Source organism: Vigna unguiculata, chromosome 2 (genome assembly GCF_004118075.2).
Source record: "Vigna unguiculata cultivar IT97K-499-35 chromosome 2, ASM411807v1, whole genome shotgun sequence".
NCBI classification, from domain to species: Eukaryota; Viridiplantae; Streptophyta; class Magnoliopsida; order Fabales; family Fabaceae; genus Vigna; species Vigna unguiculata.
This window is the reverse complement of record NC_040280.1, coordinates 15,955,731-15,979,003: the sequence shown is the minus strand read 5'-3', so window position 1 is coordinate 15,979,003 and position 23,273 is coordinate 15,955,731. Positions and strand designations below refer to the sequence as shown.

The following is a 23,273-nucleotide window of genomic DNA, read 5'->3' as shown; positions in this document are numbered from 1 at the left end:
GGAAATACTAGAGAACTAATGGTACTAGATCTTATACAAACAAGAAAAGCATAGCTAATAAATTCTTCAGCGATGGGCCCCATAGTGGGCCCAATACCCGTCCAATCCATCAAGTTGTAGCATTCCCACCATCATTACCACTGCCAGGGTTCTCCCATCTGCTCACATCAATAAAGTTGATGATCATCACAATGGAGGAAACCACACACAATCATACAAACACACGAAAGGGTAAGCTAGAGCACCAGATGATTATATTATAACACACAAGCTCCATCACATAGTCAAGCATAATTACTAGAAAACCACACAGGAGACACCAAACCATTACCACTCAAAATACTAGAAAAATCCAGATACGTATAACGAGGTGCCACCACAAATAGTGGAATTATGCCCTAGCAGTGAGGCGTCACCACGAGGCCTTCGCGGAATTACACCCTTACAAGAGGCACCGCCACGTGGCCTTCGTGGGATTACGTCCTGGCCGTGAGGCACCACCACATTATCCTCGTGGAATTACGTCCTGTTGTGTAGGCACCACCATGAACCCTCACCTTTAGGTTCGTGGAATTAAGTCCAATGAATGAGGCACCACCATGGACTCCCCTAAGAGGGCCCTTGGAATTACGTCCATTAAGGGGCACCACCATAAGCTCTCCCTACAAGAGCCATGGAATTACATCCCACTCACACTTTGTACACGTTTCACCAACCAATCAGAAAAGTTTCCTTAATACAAACATCATGCATAAACAAAATTCAGACATCTCATGCTTCTCAGTTCATACAACAAGCAATCATACCAGTGGGTCATTCGTGTTGAGCACCAAAACCTGCCCCAGTCTCGCTCAGACCAGAAGGCCTCGCTTAGGCGAGAGACCCTCTCGCTCAGGCGAGTTCCTCCTCGCCTAGGCGAGAACTCGAGCCCTTAAACAACGGTCACTGCAGATTCTCGCTCAGGCGAGTCCATTATCGCCTAGGCGAGATCACGCCTCGCTCAAAATGAAAACCAGTCGCCTGGCGATAGTTTGCACACAAAACCTTGTTAGTCTCGCCTGGGCGAGACACGCTCGCCTGGGCAAGAAAGATAGTGCCCACCACTGCATACACGCGAAAACATAGCACCCAACATCAACAGAAATCATCTATTCACCACTATCACACAATCATCGATGAGCATACATCACGCATATGATTCAGACCCAGAAGCATACGACAAAATCACAGGAAACTACAAGCTCAAGCTTCCCTTACCTGGAAAGGATTTAGCAAACAACTTCGACTCCCGACTCAACGAACCCAATAGCTTTGAACACGGACTCAAGAGCTGTGGATAAAGACACAAAAATAGCAAGGTTGCTACAGTGAGCCCAGCAGAACCATGAGAACCAACTTAAAACGCGAAGAGTATGGTTCAAGAACCACTTACGTGGCAGGAGAACGAGGTTTGGCTAGCTTGAAAGGGGCGTAGGATCAAACACTAATAGAGCTTCCGGGGAGAGGTTAGGGACTTGACGGCTGCGTTTTCTACGAATGAATAGAAAAGATTAGGCTGTGGCAGACTTAGGGTATGGTTCCCCTTCTTGGGCCAGCCCTAGGCTCAACTAACTTTGAGGCAACCCTTAAGGATTAGGCAGAAAATAAATGGGCCTTACATATATTACAAATAATAGTAATAACTATACTACTAATAATGTTAATAGTACTAATAGTAATAATATATAATAGTAACATATAATAATAATAACAATTATTATTATTATTATAATACTAATATTTGTTATAATTTTACTACTATCACTATAAATAATATTTATAATAAAAATATTATTAATAATTAGAAATACCAATACTTATAAAAATACTACAAATAATAATAATATTTATAATTAATATTATAGTTGAAATCATAAATAAATGAAAAAAATAAAAAAAAATTGACTTTTGTAGGATTTGAACCCGCGTCCTTTTGTACCAGGGTTTTAAAATGACGAAAAAACTAATTTTTATGACACGTGTCAATAAAAGAACATGGGTAATGTAATAATTTTGGTAGTATCTTATTTTCTTAATATGAAATAGATATATTTAATCTCTTCAATTTTATAAATCCTTTTATTTAAAATTTTGACATCACAAAATATTTTTAAATACAAGTTATTTTCAAAAAAAAGTGTAACTAGATACTTGTCCATGATTTGTGATGTACTGTCCAAATTAAAACTTTTTGTTGTTTTTGTTTGATGCAGTATGAATAGTAACGCAACAATTAATTCCTTTCTTTGCTAATGTTTTTATTTTAAAATTTATTAAAAAAAGGGTTAACACCTAACATTAACGAAACAAAGTGATTCAAGTGAACATTTCAAATCTATGATGTAATTTTCATTGCTATTTTCTTAAGTTGGGTATTGACTAAAGTTGTTCCCTGTATAATAAACATAGGTATAAATTTAGAAAATCTAATATCATCATTATGTTTTAACCTTTACATTGTGCAAAAGAAATATTCATTAAAATAATTGAAGGAAGTTTGAAAAAAAGCATCAAGTGTTTGTAGTCCAACGGTTAGGATAATTGCCTTCCAAGCAATAGACCCAGGTTTGATTCCTGGAAAAGAAATTGAAATATTATAAATTGGTAATTGGTTTCATCATGTTCTAATATTTGTGATCTTTTTTCATCATTGAAAAAACAATACATTTTCGTTAACGAATTTCATGTTTGAGTTTCTTTTCTTTTCTTTTTTTTGAGTCACATATCTTTATTCTTTTTTCTTTATTCTGAAATTTTGTAATTAAGTTGTATATACTTTTTTGTTTAGCTCTTATTTTTAAAGTTTGTGTAATTGAGTTCCTAAGATTAGAGGTGTAACAATTATACTGTTGTTTTGAAACCTTGTATTATTTGGTTCAAATGGCTCTTAATCTCATGAAGAAAAGTGACACAAAGACAAAGTTGGCTAACATTTTTGTATCAAGAAGGTTTTGACAAAGTATCCATTAGGCCCGAATTTTTGCAAAAGTGCTATAAATTATTAGTTGCCAAAACGTAAGTATAAAAAAAGATCTTGAGCTAAAAAGTTCACTAAAATTAAATAGTTTAAGTCTTCAAAAAGGTTGTCTTATTTCACATAACATTAACAAACTCTTACATTGCACAACTATTATTTGTCTTGAAATTTGGATGTTGGCAGAAGAGGAAGATTTAAAGTTAAAAAGATTTTGATGATGACAAAGAATCTCAAGCAAATTGGAAGATATTTTGAAGACAAGTTGATTGATGTTTAAAGCTTTCTTGTAATAAGTTACTTTTGTTTTTAGTAGCTCAAATTAACTCTGAAATGGCAACCAGCTCTAAATCTTTCTGGGATCCTTTTATTTTTGTAAAATTCACTTGATAATTGATTATCACTTAGGATAATTGATTATCTTAAGTTATGTTCATTTTTCAGAAAACCCATTGAAATAATCGATTATCCCTAGCAGTTTGAATTTGTCTTTCCAACTTCTTGACGTAGGTTTCGAACTTCTTTAAATAGAACTCTTTTCCTCTTGCAAAATTACCTTTTTAAGAATCAGACTTCAAGTTTTGTGACCGCAAAGTGTTTCTTTGAGAGTTCTTAAAAATTCCTTTGAAAAGCTTAGTGTTGATAAAGCGATAACTTTTCCTAAGTGGGTTCTTAAGAGATTAGTGTTGACATGAGAAGCCAAGGTGGTTTGCTTCTTGAAGATTTGATGAAGATTGAATGAAGCTCTTTTGAACTATCTTGAAGCCATTACCATTGGAATGAAGTCTACATTGATGAAGGAAAGGAGATTTGATGATATCCATGGTGATCAAGGCTGGAACGTGTGCTCTCCACGTAGTTACATCATTAAGAAAGTGTATTTGTTGTTTGTAATTCATGTTGTAGACCTTATAGCATTAATTAGATGTAGTTTGGTCTTTATTGTGTTTTTAATCTGTTGAATGGTTTTTCAACAGGTTAAAATGTCTCTTTTAATTTGTTGAATGACTTTTTAACAGGTTAAAAGGTTGGTTGTAGTAGTCTTAAACTACAACAAATTCAATCAGTTGATTTAGTTTTTAATCGACTGATTTCACTTAAGTCAGGTGAAATCAACCGATTGATTTGAAAATCAACCTATTTAATTTCGTAATAGTTTGACTATTTAAGCTGTGATTTTCGAAAGAGATGTTTGTTGATCATTTTAGAGCACGATTTGGTTCTGGAAACTTGTGGAAACTCTCTCTTTCGTGATCATAGGTGGTGCAGCTGTTGAAGATTGATCTTGGATCAATTCTTGGAGCTTTTGGCCATGTTTGAAGCTTGGAGAAAGTGGTTTGTGGTAGGCTAGGTTGTGCTACCACTAAGGTTTGATCTTTCTCAAGCTTTGTGTGTGCCTGGTGGTTTTCCAGGTCTGCAAGAGGGTTCTTGCTGTGCTGGTGTGATTCTTGTATAATTCAAGAGTCTTTTGTGGTGTTTTTTGTAACATCCCTAAGGAATATTACTTAAAAAAACAAATAAACGAAATTAATTAAATCTAGAGTCATCTAGATAATAATTCCAATGCGGGAGAATTTAACTTTATAAAAAAGCACACGCCAAAACTCATAACATAAACATTAAATTGTTACAAGTTTCCAAAATTTATGTTCATAATAAAACATAGTAAATACACAAGAGGAAATCCCTAGCTCTAATCCCCAAAGCTAGCCCTCACTTCGTCGGCTGGACATCATCAGCTCCACCTATTTCAACATCTGCTCCCGTGTAACGAATCACACGATCATCGCCATACACAAATAGAAAGGGTGAGCTATGAAAAATAAAATAACAGATATACAATATGCAAAATAAAGCATACACCCATCTTATTCATTCTACATAGTTCTTGGCCAAGACCTTAACCCCAAGGCTTTATAGCCTTCAAATCACACAACTGATTAGCCTTGGACTCGGGAATATGATGCTCACACGAACCTGCCCGCTCGTGGTCCTACCTCTACGAACCTCCCCGCTCGTAGTCCTACTCTACGAACCTCCCCGCTCGTAGTCCTGCTCTACAGACCTGCCCGCCCGTAGTCCAACACATGTGATCCACCAGCCCCGTACCTCCCCGCACGTGGCATCTCTCAGACGTGAGCTCGGAACATACGAACCTACCTCGCTCGTATCCCCACGTGAGAGTAACTGGATATGAACCTCCCCGCTCATACCATCACATGTTAACTGTAACACCCCTGGCGCACCAATCCCTGGTCCCAGAGCATGTCAGGTTACTACAGCCAGATGCACCCCAACCCCTCACCCTTCTCCGTCCATTCATACTGGGTGGGTTGTTGCCAGTGGGGATCGAACCCCCAACCTGACCTTTAACACCCCTGGCACACCAGAAGATGCTACCCGTTGTGCTGCAGCATAACTGGTAGCATCTGCTGGCGTGCCAGAGGTGTTAAAGGTCAGGTTGGGGGTTCGATCCCCACTGGCAACAACCCACCCAGTATGAATCGACGGAGAAGGGTGATGGGTTGGGGTGCATTGGGCTGTAGTAACCTGACAACCTTTGGGGCCCGAGGAGGGGTAGCCAGGGATGTTACATTAACCACCATCCATGAACCTACCCGCTCATGGCACAGCATCTCCCGAACTAAGTGTGGAAGCATTGCTCAAACAACACACCAAGTAAACAAAGGACATCAGCATTTCCGCCTGGCTCGGCCCACACGCCGCCAGGCAAAATCGTCCCAAACCGCCTGGCGGTATCTTGTCACCGCCAGGCGCCAACACCCTTCCAGATCCACTGTGTTCTCGCCACCGCCTGGCGAAGCTCACCGTGTCGCTAGGCGCCCCTCAGTGAAGTGTTCTCTTACGCTAAGCCTATCGCCTGGCGGTTATCAGTGGACCGCCAGGCGCCCTACCAGAAGCACTCTACAGCTGATTTTGGTACACACACTGATTGGTTCAAAAATAGGATATTACCACAAGCAACACTCTTCCCATGCATCAGTACATTATACAAGGTTACACAACCATATCGCAATCAATTGAATTACTCATAACCATACTCATAGGTAACTATATTCCCCACACGAAATTCTCCAAGTTCTCTATCCCAACATAATGGTTCGTTCAGTCTTGAAGAGATTACCTAATTCATTTCCTTTAACTTACTCAAGTCAAAAAAATGGGATTTATTCACCCCCTCAACTATCCAGGGCTCAAGGTAGAATAGTTGCTTAACTCCATTAACACTAAATTGCAGTCAATTCCCCAATTCTTATGCTTACTAACTTATTACATGGTTCTATTCTACAATTCTTCATCGATAGACTTACCAAAGCGCAACATTTTATACTCACCCGTAAATTGCAGATACACTCTTCTTCCACTACATTCTTATATTAGATCATTCATCTTCACTAAAGTTTCCATTGCCTAACTAATCATCAATACCTTACAATATATTCACCTTTCTCTTCTCTTACTCTATTAACCTCCAAAATATTTCATTAATTAAAGCTTCCTATCAACCCACACACTGACTTTTGCCTTTTCTCTCGTCATTCCACTTCTGCATGGAAACAAGTCTGCACCTAGCATCGCCTAGCGGCAAGTGTAATGCCGCCAGGCGGCATTCCAGTACCAGACTAGAACTCCAATTTTTTTGCTGCACCTGCGAAGGTCCTCAACCCCCAAAGTCTAACCAGTCATCAATCTCAAAGCCCAGTTCGATCAACATGACTTAACAAACCATCACACTACTATATCATTCAATTACTATTCTCATTTCTTCCAATCACATAGCAATCATACCTAACCTGCAATTCATACCATTCTTTGATTCCCGTACAAATCTTACATGTCTCCAAACAATTTCTTACTATGCCCAAAACCCCAGAATACATAAGATATCACAAGATTATTCAATTACCCGGACATGGAAAATCCAATTATAAATCCCATATGTCATAATTTCAACAGAGTGCAATAAAACAGTGACAGCATCGCACATCGCCTGGCGGTTCAGCCTCGCTGCCAGGCAGCTCATGCCACAAAACCCAGAACAGGCTAATACTGACGTGCCGCCTGGCGGCACCTTCATGTCCGCTAGGCAGTTTCTGGGTGAGAACCCAGAAATGTTAAACAAATTGCATAATTAGGCTCAGAAACTCATCCAATTCAATTCAATCAATCACAATACAGTTAGCACGAGTCAGAACAAATAAAAACAACTCCCCTTACCTCTTATCCTCGCTCCAATTTTGGATTGAATGTGACTCTAGCCCAAAATCACCCTTGTTCTTGGTTTACACTCCCACACTGATTTCCCACTCCAATTCTCCTCTGCAATTCGTGCTAATATACTCAAAATCTGTAATTTAGTATGCACCCACTGTCTCAAGCCCCTAACCCCGTGATTATCCACTCTCACTCCAATTTTGTCCACTCTTAATTTCCCCTTAACCCTTAAAACGAAAATTAAAATAAAAGTGTGTCTTAATGCCTATTCAATACCCCTCCCAATACATTTTCCAGCACCCACGACTGCCTCCTTGGCTACTAGGTTTTCCAAACCTTTTCACCTTCATGCCAAAGGAAATTTGGCAAAAAGAAAACAAATTTTGTTCTCCACAAGGTTTGAAGTCACACACCTCCAATCACAAGTCAAGTGCACAACCAATTCAACCAATTCGCATTTGTGATAACTCCTAAAATTATAAAGTTATGCAACCACATCACTCTTTAAAATATACAACTTAAAAATTCATAATTAAATAACACACAATGGCACACATTGTTAGGACTCGAACCCAAGTCCTCACACACAATAAAGTATTCTCAACCATTTGAGCTAATACTTTTCCACGTCATAGAACTCTTCATTAAATACTTTAAACGATCCTCTTACCCGCATTTATTAAATAATTATTTAATTAACTATTTAATTTTTCTCGGGTCTTACATTTTTGCATATTTTGGAATTCTTGCATGTTTTCATAGCATCTACAACATTGAGCATGTTTGTATAATCATTTGGAATTGGTCTTGATCATTTTTTAGCATTGTTTTTGGTTCAAAATTCAAATTTGCATTTCTGCATTTTTCCCAGTATTTCAGTCGACTATTTTTTTGTTTCAATCGATTGGTTATACCAGAACAGAATCTGTTTAGTAAAATCAATCTGTTAACTCTGTTTTTGATTGTCTGAAAGTGTACAGTTCAATACTGTTTGCATCCTAACTTGGTGATCTATTTTGATTCAATTAAAGGTGGTTTTTAGCTTGCAAAGATAGCCTAAATTTTTAAACTAGCCAATTCAACCCCCCTTCTTGGCTTTTCAACCATTTCAAAACTAACAATTGGTATCTAGAGCAAGGTACTTAAAATTTGATCAAGTAAGGTCCTAAATCTGTTTTGAACTACTTGAAATGGCTGAAAACAAGTTACCCTTTGGTGAAGGTGCCTCAATTCATAGACCCCCTATGTTTAGTGGCATTAATTACCAATTTTGGAAAATTAGGATGAAAATCTTTATTGAGTCAATAGATCAAGGGATATGCGATGCAATCATAAATGGACCATATACTCACTTCATCACTTCATCTCTCAACATGGATGAGTTTTTTCGTTTTTCACAATGCAAGAGTGCCAAGGAAATGTGGGAGGTTCTTGAAGTGACTCATGAAGGAACCAATGATGTTAAGAGAGCAAGAAAGCATGCCTAGATTCAAGAGTATGAGCTATTCAAGATGAAACAAGGAGAATCCATAGCGGATGTGCAAAAGAGATTCACTCACATAGTCAACCATCTCATAGGCTTGGGTAAGGAATTTGACAAGGAAGAGTTAAACATCAAGGTGCTAAAGTGTCTTGATAGATCTTGGTAACCAAAGGTCACGGCTATCTCAGAAACAAGAGATCTATCCACTTTGACTACAGCTGCATTGTTTGGAAAGCTTAGGGAGCATGAGATTGAGATGCAAAGGTTTAATGAGCTTGAGTCAAGTGAGAAAAAGGTTAAGAACATAGCCTTGAAGACTAGCACCAAGAAAAATGAGGAACTCGAGGATGAGGTGGCTGAATCAAGTGAAAGTGAGAACTTGAATCTCCTTGTCAAGAGGTTTGGTAAGTATCTCAAAAGGAAAGGTATCAAAGGTAATCCCAAGAGGTATACTTCCAAACACAATTAATCAAACTCTTCTAACTTTACATGTTATAACTGTGGAAAACAAGGACATATCAAAATTGAATGTCCAAATGCTAACAAACAAAAGGAGAAGAATGTTGATAGGAAAAAGGAGAAGAAGCCAAAGGAGAAACGTGCATACATTGCATGGGAGGACAATGATGATTCAACAACAAGTAACTCCTCACAAGATGAGAGTGAAGAAGCCAACTTGTGTCTCATGGCTGGTTATGAGTCATCTTCCTCAAGCCAAGTAAGTTCTCTAGACTTAAATGACTATAATCAATTGTTGCATGATTTTGAAGAGTTGCATAATGAAGCAAACAAGATTTCTGCATTAAACAACCGGTTGAAAGGCTTAAACAACTGGCTGGAAAACAAATTTATCCAACTGGAAAAAGAAACAGCTGATTTAAAAATTGATTTTAAGCATTTAGAAATGATTTACAGTAATTCAACCGACTGTTTCAGAAATCAACCGGCTGAAAAACCCTGTTAAACTTGCACAGTTTTGAAAAATCAAGTGAAATACCTTATAAAGACCTGTGCAAGGTTCACAAGAGGGGAAGCAAACTTAGAGTCTGTTCTTGGTTCTCAAAACTGTGTGTTTGGCAAAGCTGGACTTGGTTTCAATCCTTCTTTTCAAAAGAAAACGAAGAAGTTCTCTAGTTTCTTTTCAAAAAGTATGCCAAGTGACATGCCATTCATTTCATGCAACTACTGTATGCAAAAAGGTCTTGTTATTAAGAATTGTCATGCTAGAAAATATGATGTTCCTAAAGGGATTATGAAATGGATCCCAAAAGGATCTAGAAAGGCATAACCATGATGGACCCAACCTATCAAAGGGTACCAAATAATCCAAATCTATTTTGTAGGTCATGAAAGGTGATAAGAAAGATTTGTGGTACCTTGATAGTGGCTGTTCGAGACATATGACTGGAGATAAAACCAAATTTGCAAAGTTGGAGTTGAAGGAGGAAGGTTTTGTAACCAATGGAGACAACAACAAAGGAAGAATCCTTGGAAATGGAGTCATAGGCAATGGATCCTCTTTCAACATCAAGAATATGCTGCTAGTTGAAGGACTCAAACACAATTTGATAAGTATAAGTCAACTATGTGATAAAGGCTTTAAAGTCTTGTTTGAACCAAATAGTTGTTTGATATATGATGCACATGGTAGTATTGTTTTGATAGGAAAAAGAGTCTATAATATATATCTACGTGACCTGCATCATGCATCATTTAGCATCCATTATTTGCTTACAGAAAAGGATGATACTTGGTTATGGCATAGAAGACTTTGTCACAAACACATGCAGCATTTCAATCGGCTGAATAGAAAACAACTGGTTGAAGGACTACCAAAACTCAAGTTTGAGAAGGATAGAGTGTGTGAAGCATGTCGAAAAGGAAAGCAAACTAAGGTCTCTTTTAAATCCAAAAAATTTGTTTCAACTGAAAGACCTTTAGAGATGCTTCACATGGATCTATTTGGTCCATCTCGAACCATGAACCTTGGTGGCAATCTTTATGCATTAGTCATTGTTGATGATTTCTCTAAGTACACATGGACTTTCTTCTTAGCTGCCAAAAATGAAACTTTTCATGCTTTCAAAAGACTTGCCAAGATGCTTGAAAATGAAAAGAGTTCCAAGATAGTGTCTGTTCGAAGTGACCATGGTGGGGAATTCCAAAATGAAAAGTTTGAACACTTCTGTGAAAAGCATGGAATTAACCATAATTTTCCTACACCAAGAACCCCACAACAAAATGGTGTTGTTGAAAGGAAAAACAGGTTACTTGAGGAACTAGCTAGAACTATATAGAATGAAAACTCACTACCTAAGTACTTTTGGACTGATGCAGTCAACATTGCTTGCTATATTTTAAATAGAGTGTTGATTAGGCCAATTTTGAAGAAAACCCCTTATGAGCTTTTCAAAGGGAGAAGACCTATTTTAAGTCACCTAAAAGTATTTGGATGTAAGTGCTTCATCTTAAATAATGGCAAAGAAAGTCTTGGCAAATTTGATGCAAAAGCAGATGAAGGTGTTTTTCTAGGCTATGCTACACAAAGTCATGCATATAAAGTCTATAATAAAAGATTGATGACTGTTGAAGAGTCTATGCATGTTGTATTTGGTGAAACTAACCCAAAGTTGCAAGATCAAGTGTCAAAGAAAGCAGATGAGGAAGATCTACTGCAGGAGCAGATTTCTGTTGCAGAAAAGTTCAATATTGTAGGAAATCAGTCGGCTGAAAAGGCAAAACAATCGACTGAAAAAGCTGCATACAGTAAATTGCCTAAGGATTGGATCCAGCCTAGAGGTTTATCAAAGGACAATATCATAGGTGATATCAAACAGGGAGTATCTACTGGACGTAGGATTGTATTTTCTAAACATGTTGCATTTGTATCTCAAATTGAACCTAAGAATGTGAATGATGCTTTGAATGATAGTAATTGGATTGTGGCTATGCAAGATGAAGTCAATCCATTCACAAGAAATGATGTGTGGTTTCTAGTTCCTAAAACTAATGATATGAATATAATTCGAACCAAATGGGTTTTTAGAAACAAAATGGATGAAGATGGTAATATAGTAAGAAACAAAGCTAGACTAGTTGCTAAAGGTTATAATCAAGAAGAAGACATTGATTTTGATGAAACTTATGCACCTGTAGCCAGGCTAGAAGCTGTGAGATTACTCTTAGCATATGCTCGCATGTGTAACTTTAAATTGCATTATATGGATGTGAAAAGTGCATTCTTGAATGGTTTCCTAAATGAAGAAGTGTATGTATCATAACCTCCTGGATTTGAGGATCATCTCTATCCTAACCATGTTTTCAAATTGAAAAAGGCCTTATATGGTTTGAAACAAGCACCAAGACAATGGTATGAAAGGCTAAGCAATTTTCTCTTATCAAAAGGTTATGTTAGAGGAGAAGTGGATAAAACACTCTTCATTAGAAAACATGAAAATGATGTTATACTTATTCAAGTGTATGTTGATGATATCATCTTTGGTTCAAATAACAACACATTGTGTGAAAAGTTAGTTGTAGCTATGCAGGGAGAGTTTGAGATGTCCATGATGGGTGAGCTTACCTACTTTCTAGGGCTACAAGTCAAACAACTCAAGCATGGAACATTTTTAAATCAATCAAATACTGTTTGACTTGTTGAAAAAGTTCAAAATGGAGGATTGCAAGGAAGCTACCACTCCAATTGCAACAAATTGTCTTATGGATGCATATGAAGCTGGCCAACCAGTGGATTCAACCAAATATAGAGGGTTGATTGGGTCTTTGCTCTATCTTACAGCAAGTAGGCCAAATATTCAGTTTTAAGTATGCTTATATGCTAGATTTGAAGCAAATCCAAAGGAATCACACTTTAAGGCTGCAAAAAGGATTCTAAAGTATCTCAAAGGAACAACCAATGTTGGTTTATGGTATCCATGTGATTCTAACATATCTCTTAGTGGCTTTTCAGATTCAGACTATGTAGGGTGCAAATTGGATAGGAAAAGCACAAGTGGTACTTTCCATTTGCTTGGATTAAGTCTAATCTCATGAAATAGCAAAAAGCAAGCTTGTGTGGCACTTTCCACAGCTGAAGCTGAATATATTGCTGCTAGACATGGCTGTACATAAATCATATGGTTGAAACATCAACTTTTGGACTATGGTGTAAGGCTAATCAATGTACCTTTGTATTGTGATAATACTAGTGCAATCAACTTAACCAAGAATCCAATACAACATTCTAAAACCAAGCATATAGAGATTAGGCATCATTTCATTCGTGATCATGTTCAAAAGGGAGACTGTGAAATCAAATTTGTTAAAACTGAAAATCAATTGGCGAATTTGTTTACAAAACCATTGGCTAGAGATAGGTTTAACAAGCTAAGAACTGAACTAGGCATTTTAGACATCAAGAATGTGGTATGATGTGTTTGTAGCATGTTAATCTTATGTACTCATCCATTGGTTTCATAAAAATCTGCTACTGTATGCAAAAGTTAAAAACTGTCATAGTCAACCTGTTGATTTTGCATTTCAATGTGTTGATTTCACTTAAATTTGCCTCTATTTGCACAATTCATGATCTATCAACCTGTGTTTATGTATTTCAACATGTTTATTTCACTTAAACTGCTACTGGATGATGAAAAATTGATTTGCTATGATTTTTAATCCGCTGTTTTCATAATTCAGTATGTTGATTTCATTAAAACTGAATCTGGAAAAATGAAGTTCAATTTCCCGATTTTCAATCGATTGATTTTCAAAATCAGTCAGCTAATTTCACTTAACCAGACTCTGTTATTAATTTCTGATGCTCTGATGTTGTTTTAGTCGACTGATTCTATTTTTCAACGTGTTGATTTTACTTAAATTGTGCATTTACTCACGAATTGAATTGTTAAGCTGACCTAGTCAAAGAAAGCATCTTTTTGTTAGGTACTATCTGCTCCTAACTGCCAATTTCATCAGCCATGTGTTAGTTTTACATAATTGTTTGACGAAAAAGCATTCTAGTGTACAATTCCGATATGCATGTAGCTCACATGATCTGAACTGATTGGTTCTCTCATAAAAACACATTGAAAACATCATGAATGAATGAGATACTATTTTGGACTGCATTGAATTGATTTGGGTAACATAAAATGAGTTAATTAGAAAAATCTGCACCATTTAATCAACTATTTCTGAAAATCAGTTTGTTGAATTATAAATACTGCACTTGTATTGCTGCATCTACATCATACATCTCTTAGAAACAGCCATACCAACACTCATCATGCCTCGTCGTTCCCAAAGAGCTACCCAATCTGATGATGAGCACTCCACTCCTCCTACTCCAAGGTCTCCAAATCATGAAAGCCATGGAAGAATTGAAGCATGGTTTGAGGATCATGAGGACAACATTCAAGTGTTCCTCATTGAAATAAATAGAAAGCAGATAAGCATTCCTAAGGTGCTGAGGTTCTCATGGCTAAGGGCTGAAGGCTTTGAGAGCCTATTCCAACAACTAAAGCATCAAAAGTTGAAGTCCTTCCTTGAACTTTCTGGGAAAATCTATCCAAACTTGGTAAAAGTGTTTTTCACCAACTTGGAGTTCAAAAATGTTGTCCTACTGTCCAGCATCAAGGGTGTTCAAATGGAGATCAACAAGAGAGCTTGGAAAGATGTGGTTGGACTCAAACCAAGGGGTGTGCAAGTGAGAAAAGGTGAAACTGGGGCTGTTCTAGAATTCAACAAGATGCAATACTATGGCCAATGCTTGAGAAATCCTATTGCTGAAATCAAACACTTCCATATTGGTGGTCTCAAGGTGGATCAAAGGTTACTTGGTATGATTGTCACAAAAATCCTTGTTTCACGTGGTAGCAACCATTCAACATTGAATGAGGGAGATTTGATACTCATGTATTGCATTCAACATAACATTCAAGTGGATTGGATCTATGTTTTTCCTGATCACATGCTCAAGGCCAAGAGGCTCACGAATTTTTGGGAACTGGATGGACAACTACTGGAGCTGTTGTTGGTGGTGCACATGACCATGAAGTCGGTCCAAGTGGTGCAAACCAAGAGGAAGAACCAACTGTTGGACCTATGGACTTAATTACCTACAACCCTTCAAAGGATAGAGGCCTTGTGTACTCACATTTTGAGAGAATGGTGCTGAACCAGCTGCATAAGCTCAATGTGTCTCAACATGAACATCACAACTATTGCAATGAGAGGTTCAATGAATTGGATGGCCAAATCCATGACATCCATGATATGCCCCACTCATTCCAGACCAGAAATGATCGTCAAGATGACTGAGTGTGGTGGTTGTTTAGGATCATGCATTGCATCCTTGTGTCTGTGATTTTATAGTTTGAGTTCTGTCTGTTTCAGTTGGTTGTTTTTCATTTCAGTCGGCTGATTGTATCAGCTTTATGCATCTGTTTTTTGTTTGATGAATCTAAAGGGGGAGAAAATTGGAAACATTGGAAAATGGATAATTGATCACATTAAACTAAGCATTAAAATTGGAATCAATAATCAAATATGAATTTGAACCCATATTATTGATAGGGGAGCATGATCACAATTGTATACTTGCTAGCTTGTGTGTATTGTTGTTGTAAATGTTTTTTAGGTTCACAAGCTTCAAGCTAAGGTTTTACTTCATCAATTGGTGGTATCCAATAAAGGGAAGCATTTTGTAATGGAAGATAGAAGAAGATAGATGGAATAGAGGTTGGCTTCATCAAATCAGGCGGAGATTGTTGACATGAGAAGCCAAGGTGGTTTGCTTCTTGAAGATTTGATGAAGATTGAATGAAGCTCTTTTGAATTATCTTGAAGCCATTACCATTGGAATGAAGCCTACATGGTGATCAAGGCTGAAACGTGTGCTCTCCATGTAGTTACATCATTAAGAAAGTGTATTTGTTGTTTGTAATTCATGTTGTAGACCTTATAGCATTAATTATATGTAGTTTGGTCTTTATTGTGTTTTTAATCTATTGAATTTCGTAACAGTTTGACTATTTAAGCTGTGATTTTCGAAAGAGAGGTTTGTTGATCATTTTAGAGCACAATTTGGTTCTGGAAACTTGTGGAAACTCTCTCCTTCGTGATCATAGGTGGAAACTCTCTCAATTCTTGGAGCTTTTGGCTTGGTTTGAAGCTTGGAGAAAGTGGTTTGTGGTAGGCTAGGTTGTGCTACCACTGAGGTTTGATCTTTCTCAAGCTTTGTGTGTGTGCCTGGTGGTTTTCCAGGTCTGTAAGAGGGTTCTCGCTGTGCTGGTGTGATTCTTGTGTGATTTAAGAGTCTTTTGTGGTGTTTTTGCATATTTTGGAAGTGTAAGGGTGGATACTTTGTAAAACTTTTAAAATAGTGCAAAGTCAAGCTAAGGTTGTCTTGACAAACTGGATGTAGCTCAGGTTTGAGTGAACCAGTATAAAATCTCATGGTGTCCTCTCTTCTCTAACCTTTCTCTCTTGCATTTTCATTTTAAAGTTTCAAGAATTTGTGCTTTAATAATCTTTTTCATGTTCTTGCATGTTTTCATAGCATCTACAACATTGAGCATGTTTGTATAATCATTTGGAACTGGTCTTGATCATTCTTGATCATTGTTTCTGGTTTAAAATTCAAATTCGCATTTCTACATTTTTCCCAGTATTTCAGTCGACTATTTTTCTGTTTCAATCAATTGATTATACCATAACATAATTTGTTTAGTAAAATCAATCTATTAACTCTGTTTTTGATTGATTGAAAGTGTACAGTTCAATACTGTTTGCATCCTAACTTGGTGATCTATTTTGATTCAATTAAAGGTGGTTTTTAGCTTGCAAAGATAGCCTAAATTTTTAAACTAGCCAATTCAATGCCCCTTCTTAGCTTTTCAACCATTTCAAAACTAACAATTAGGTGTTGTTGTTGTTGCTAAGAACGTTGATCATCCTCTATGTAATTCAGAGGAAGTGTTTATTCATCTCTTGTGTCTTTAAGAAAGGTGTTTTCTAAACCTTTACTTTCTTAATCTGATTGTAGTATGATTCTGATAGTGATTAAGTTAATCTTTTTGTTTAAGAGATTAACAAATGGACATAGGATCCTTTGATTTGGACTAGTATAAATATCTATGTTGATCTTCTTCCCTATACAAAGAAATATTTTTTAGTTATAATATATTTAATCTCTTTAAATTTATAAATCCCTTCAATTAAAATTGACATCGAAAAATATTTTTAAATACAATTTATATTTTTTTTAAACTATAACTAGATACTTGTCCACGATTTGTGACGTACTCTCCAAATTAATACTTTCTTTTTTGTTTTTCTTTGATGCAGTATGAATATTAAAGCAACAATTAATTATTTTCTTCCCTAATGTTTTTATTTTAAAAGTTATTAAAAAAAGGCCAACACTTAAAATTAAAGAAACAAAGTCATTCAAGTGAATGTTTCAAATCTATGATGTAATTTTCATTAATATTTTCTTAAGTTGGGTACTGACTAAAGTGTAGTTCCTTGTATAATAATCGTATGTATAAATTTAGAAAACCTAATATCATCATTATGTTTTAGCCTTTACTTTGTGCATAAGGAATATTCATTAAAATAATTGAAGAAAGTTTGAAAAGAGCATCAAGCGTTTGTAGTCCAACGGTTAGGATAATTGCCTTCCAAGCAATAAACCTGGGTTCGACTCCCGGCAAACGCATTGAAAGATTATAAATTGGCAATTGGGTTCATCATGTTTTAATATTTTTGTGTGGAATTGAGTTCCTAAGATTAGAGGTGTAACAATTATATTGTTGTTTTGAAACCTTGTATTATTTGGTTCAAATGGCTCTTAATCTCATGAAGAAAAGTGACACAAAAACAAAGTTGGCTAACATTTTTGTATCAAGAAGGTTTTGACAAAGTATCCATTAGGCCCGAATTTTTGCAAAAGTGCTATAAATTATTAGTTGCCAAAATGTAAGTATAAAAAAAGATCAACATTTGAGGTAAAAATTTCACTAAAATTAAATAGTTTAAGACTTCAAAAAGGTTGCCTTATTTCATATAACATTAACAAACTCTTACATTGCACATCCAAAATTTGTTTTGAAATTTTACATAGCCTAGAAAAAATTTAATCTTTAAATGTGTTTTTATTGGATTTTTCTTTTCCTATATGTCACGAGCTAGAATATTTATTATAACTCGTCAATGTCAACAAGGCCAATACAAAAAAGAAATAAAGAAACATATAATGCTATTTTAAATTTAAAATTATTTATGAAATAGATATAAATATATTCCTTTTAATTATTAACATTGATCCTCTTTTGTTAGATTAAGCTTAAATGTTCCATTCAAAGCACAAGTGAATATGCGGAACAAACATTTTATTCAATTCTTGGAAGAAAAAGCATAGGAGAGTACATTATTTCAAAACTATTGTACAAGATTTACATGGATGAAATGACAACTCAAAAGGTATCCTGCCTCATGATCACACAGGAAGATCAGTCGCTATGTCACAAAAAGTGTGACCACATAAGCTTGTAACTGCTCTAAAGGTAAAGAAATAATGCCTCGTAGGAGGCTTGCCATATATGTCCTTCAAAGACAATCTTCTATGTGAATCATATGTCAAGGGTAAGCAAGCTAAAAGTTCTTTCAAAAGCATAAATGATTTTTCAACACAAAGCATATTGATCTATTCTGTCCAACAAGAACTAAGTCTCTAAGTGACATACGATATGGTCTAGTAATTGTTGATGATTATACTAGATGGACTTGGGTTGAATTATTAAGAAATAAAGATCAATCTTATAAATTCCTTTTCAAGTTTATTAAGCTAGTTCAAAATGAAAAAGGTCTATCAATTGTTTTTATAAGATTTGATCATGGAGGAATTTCAAAATGAAAATCTTTTTGAACTATTTGAAAGTTTTGGCATTACTCATAATTTCCCAACTCCAAGAACACTGCAACAAAACGATGTAGTAGAAAGGAAAAATATAGCTTTGCAAGAAATGACTAGAACAATGTTAAATGCTAATTCCACACCAAAACGTTTTTAGGCAGAAGTATTAACAAAACTTGTTATTTACAAAATAGAGTTTACTTAAGACCTTTAATTAAGAAGACTACTTATGAATTGTGGAAAGATAGAAACCTACAATTTCATATTTTCATTTTTTTATGTGCAATGCTTTATACTGAATACAAAAGATAATCTAGGGAATTTAATTCCAGATGTGATGAAGGTGTTCTTCTTGGCTATTTAGAGACGTTCAAAGCTTATACAATATTTAACCTTCATACACGTACTATGAAAGAAGCCTTACATGTGAAACTTAGTGATTGTAAGCTTGATAAGAAATTATCTAAGGTAGAACAATGTTCTAGTTTTAAAAGGTAGGTTACAAAGAATACTATGACATAATTACACTAGTAGACAATCCTTCACCAAACGAGAAAGAAGTAAGTGTTGAAAATGACTCATCAGAAGGACTATACACTCCCAAAGAAGAAAAGGAACCCTTTTATCACATGCAAAAATTACCATCCATCTAATGAAATCTTAGGTGATGCCAAGAAAGAAGCCACAAGATGATCAAAGCTTAAAACCAAGAAGCAATGATATCTCAAATGGAGTCTAGAAATGAGGATGAAGCTTTAACAAATGAAAGTTGGATACATGTAATGAAGGAGGAGCTAGGCCATTTGGAAAAGAACCTACGCCAAAATTATCAATACACAACTCTTTATTTGTTCATAGATCACACATTTTTTATGCTCCCTCTATTGGAGCGATGTTTATTAATAGAGAGCGCTTACATCATTTCTCCAAATAAGTGCTCTCTATTTGCATATTAATACACAACGCTTCTCTAACTGTGAGTGGTCCACAAGTAATATTTCCAGTGAAATATGGTCATGTGATGTGGGTTAATCGAGACAAGTTATCCCATTTTAGACCACCCTAATATTATTTATACGTGAAAATATTTTATTATCAAGGTATGTCTTTGTGAAGGTGGTGATTATTTTTTATACCCATAGGTGATCTGATATTGTTCTGTGGTACAACAAGTGGTAAGGAAGTCACCACTTAACTGTTGATTGGTCTACAAGTAATATTTCCAGTGAAATAAGGTCATGTGATGTGAGTTAATAGAAACAAGTTATCTCATTTTGAACCAACCTAATATTATTTATGCTTGAAAAGATTTTATTATCAAGGTATGTCTTTGTGAAGGTGTTGATTATTTTTTATACCCCATAGGTGGATCTTATATTGTTCTGTTGTACAAAATGGGGTACCACATTCTTTGGTACCGTTGTAATTAGTGACCATGAAGTTGGTATTTCCACATCCCCAAGGACTCATCTACACAACCTTGGAACGAATACCACAACCAACATGGTCAGTTTTCATTACATTATATAGTGTTTTTATTTAAATGAAAAGAACTAATTATTTTAAACGAAACCATGTCCAAGTCTTTGACGTACCAAGCACAGGGATTTTATTGCTATTAACTTCAGTTGAAAATACTCATGTTTGTGGAAGTTGAGAAATATTGAGGTTAAATATGCATATCCTATATTTATTTATTATAATTTATTATGATGGTAACGTTTAATTAATGTATGACACATTTTATGCAGGAAATAATTTGCAAACAACATCCATTTTTGGATCATTCGGCATGATCAACATGGCATTACCAAACACCTTTTGGGATTATGATTAGTGTTTGTGAATGACATGTTTAGTTATGGATAGATTCGTAGTTTTCAAGTATGTTGCTCTAGTATCGTTCACTACAGTGGTGTATGTGATCAAAGGAACTATTATGTCATGATTACTCATGTAGTACGTGATGACCAACCCAATACTTTTTGTACAGGAGCACCATTCAGCTTCATCCATACTTCTGAAAATTGGAATCCCTTGTTTCAGACAATTAAATCATGGTATTCTATTTTTTTTGTGGAGGTTAATAAAAACTTTGGTGCTTTAATGTTGGCAAAGTTGTGATAAAAAATTAGAAACAACAAATCTCCTAAGTTCACTAGAAATCCTAAGTGATCATCACTCACGCAGAACGTGATGACCAGCCTAATACTTTTTGTACACGAGCACCATTCAGCTTTAGCCATACTTTTGAAAATTGGATTCACCTGTTTCACATAATTAAATCATGCTATTTTATTTTTTTGTGGAGGTAATAAATATCACCATAACATATTCACCGTGGTCTAAAATTATGACATTGAACTATTTTATTTTCGAAGTGCACCAAATAAGTGAACTAGTATATTCATAAAAATGTTGCATAATAAAAAAAAGTTATCACTGTCAATGCATACAGAGAACAACTTGTTGGTTGTTGAAGCACACAAATTTACATAATTTTTACATAATCAATCTGCACCAATAACATATACACTGAAGTAAACTTGTAGAATGTACTACCTACTTAAACAACATATTTGCACTAACTCCTACAAATTGCCTTATAACTTCTACTTATATAGAAATGGTTGAAATCTTTTAATAAGGCTCTTTCCATGTATATTTTAAGGGTCAAGAATCCATTCACACACATATTGTTGTCTGAAATGTTGGAGCTCCTCCTGTGGCAAAAAAAAAACTCCATAATGGTATGTGATAAAATATCCTTTGCATCAATGTAACAGAAGAGTAAGGGGGCATGGTTTTACCATCAAATCTTTTAAGTCCTTCCCACATATCAAGATACTTTAAGACCAAAATGCCATAATCATGCTTGAATATAGGGAACATAATATTAATCCACACAAACAAAAATAATCTAACTTAAAAGTCTGATTATTGAACTTCTTATCCTTACAAATTTGGTTGTTCAGGAAGATCAACAACGACGAGTTCAAAGGATGCTTTGTCTTGGTTCTTATCACCCATCAAAAGCCACAATAAGTTTTCCAAATTATACATCTGTGTACACTTATAAATAACAAATGACCTCTGAAATTTTAATATCCTCAAAACATATGGCAAAATAGTTATCAAAGTAGTTGAATTACCACATTATTATCTATTTGTTTCTTTTGCCGACACTTGTGTGGAAGAGAATCCAAGACAATAAAGTAATTGCTTTCAAAATTGATTGCATAGAACCACCAGTGTCCATCATAAACAACTTGGGCAAACAACTGGACAAAACTAAAATTAAACACACCAAAGCAATATAAATTAAGTCATTTGATAATCAAACAGTGTGCCAAACTCACAATATATGTTGTTAGTATTTCCTCATGTGAAACCAAACTGCATGGTAGGTAATGTCGGTAGTAGTCTAAAGTCCATACATGTCTATTTAATTTCCTCTCATTACAATCGATAATCACAACATTCTACCAAATCAGGTCTACAAATGTTATATGTACACTAACATTTCCAACAAATAGATTAGAGGATTCCACTTACCGTAAACAAAGGATTGAATATTAATCTATTTACTTGGCCAATCAGTCTTTTCTCTTTGTATATGTAATTGCTGGCTGCAAACAGAACAGACTAAAAACACCACGAATCATTATTATATTCGATGACTTTCAAATTAAAATTCAAAGTTCATTGTTTTAGCTGCAAGCATTTACCATGTTATGAATCCAGCCACGAGGATGAAATCCATGATACTCCACACTTCTGAATAATTGCCCATTGATTTCAGCATATAGAAACCTAAAAAAAAATTAACAAATTACAATTATCACACTTAAATTAATGATAAATCTAATAAGCACACCATGACATGGCTTTGCTAGGAAAAATTTGGATTACATACCTTGCCCAATGAGCAGTAGTGACATTCTTGTACAATTAAGCCATATCTATAATCATTGTACTAGTTTGGCCTCTAATGTAAGGGACAATGGCCAAGCACTCAGATTTTGAGCATTCTTTAGTAACACTGGTGTTATCCTCACTTTCACTAGAATGATCAAGCTCTATACACTGCTCAGGTTGGGCAAAGGCATGTGCCACTGAAGGAGTATTGTCACCTTTCCCACCCTCCTTCTGCTGCGAAGAAGAACAAACACTTGGATTTAAATATTTTGTTCACCATGACAATGGTCAAATTCAACTTTTGTTTAGAAATCATCGTGGATATTCATTTCATTTGCTTGTTGACACTACTCTTGGTGAGAAGGAGAACCCCCAACTTGAATAACATCATTTCCTTCATGGCCACGTCCTTGTGAAGGAGAAGCATCACCTTCATCACACATATTCTGCTACGAACTAGAACCCACAACTGAATTTAAATTCTTTTCTTCATCATCAAAAGGAGCCTATTCATCTACTGTTGTGAAATCACCATGGACGTTCTTTTCTTCTACCTATTCACACTAATTTTGTTCAGAGGGAGAACCCCCAACTTCATTAAAATCATTGCCTCTAGGCGCAGGAGGGTCAGCATGACCACTTCCAAAATGCTCATTCCGCAAGTTTTAAATTTCAACCTTCATCTCCATTACAAGCCTCTCGTG

The 23,273-nt window shown here is 35.6% G+C and overlaps 1 non-coding gene across 1 annotated transcript; it reads left to right on the top strand.

The window, feature by feature from the left end:
* The first annotated feature begins 17,382 nt into the window (after positions 1-17,382).
* Positions 17,383-17,454, top strand: TRNAG-UCC. The gene has a single exon. It is a non-coding gene; the product is annotated as a tRNA-Gly (tRNA).
* Positions 17,455-23,273: the final 5,819 nt, after the last annotated feature.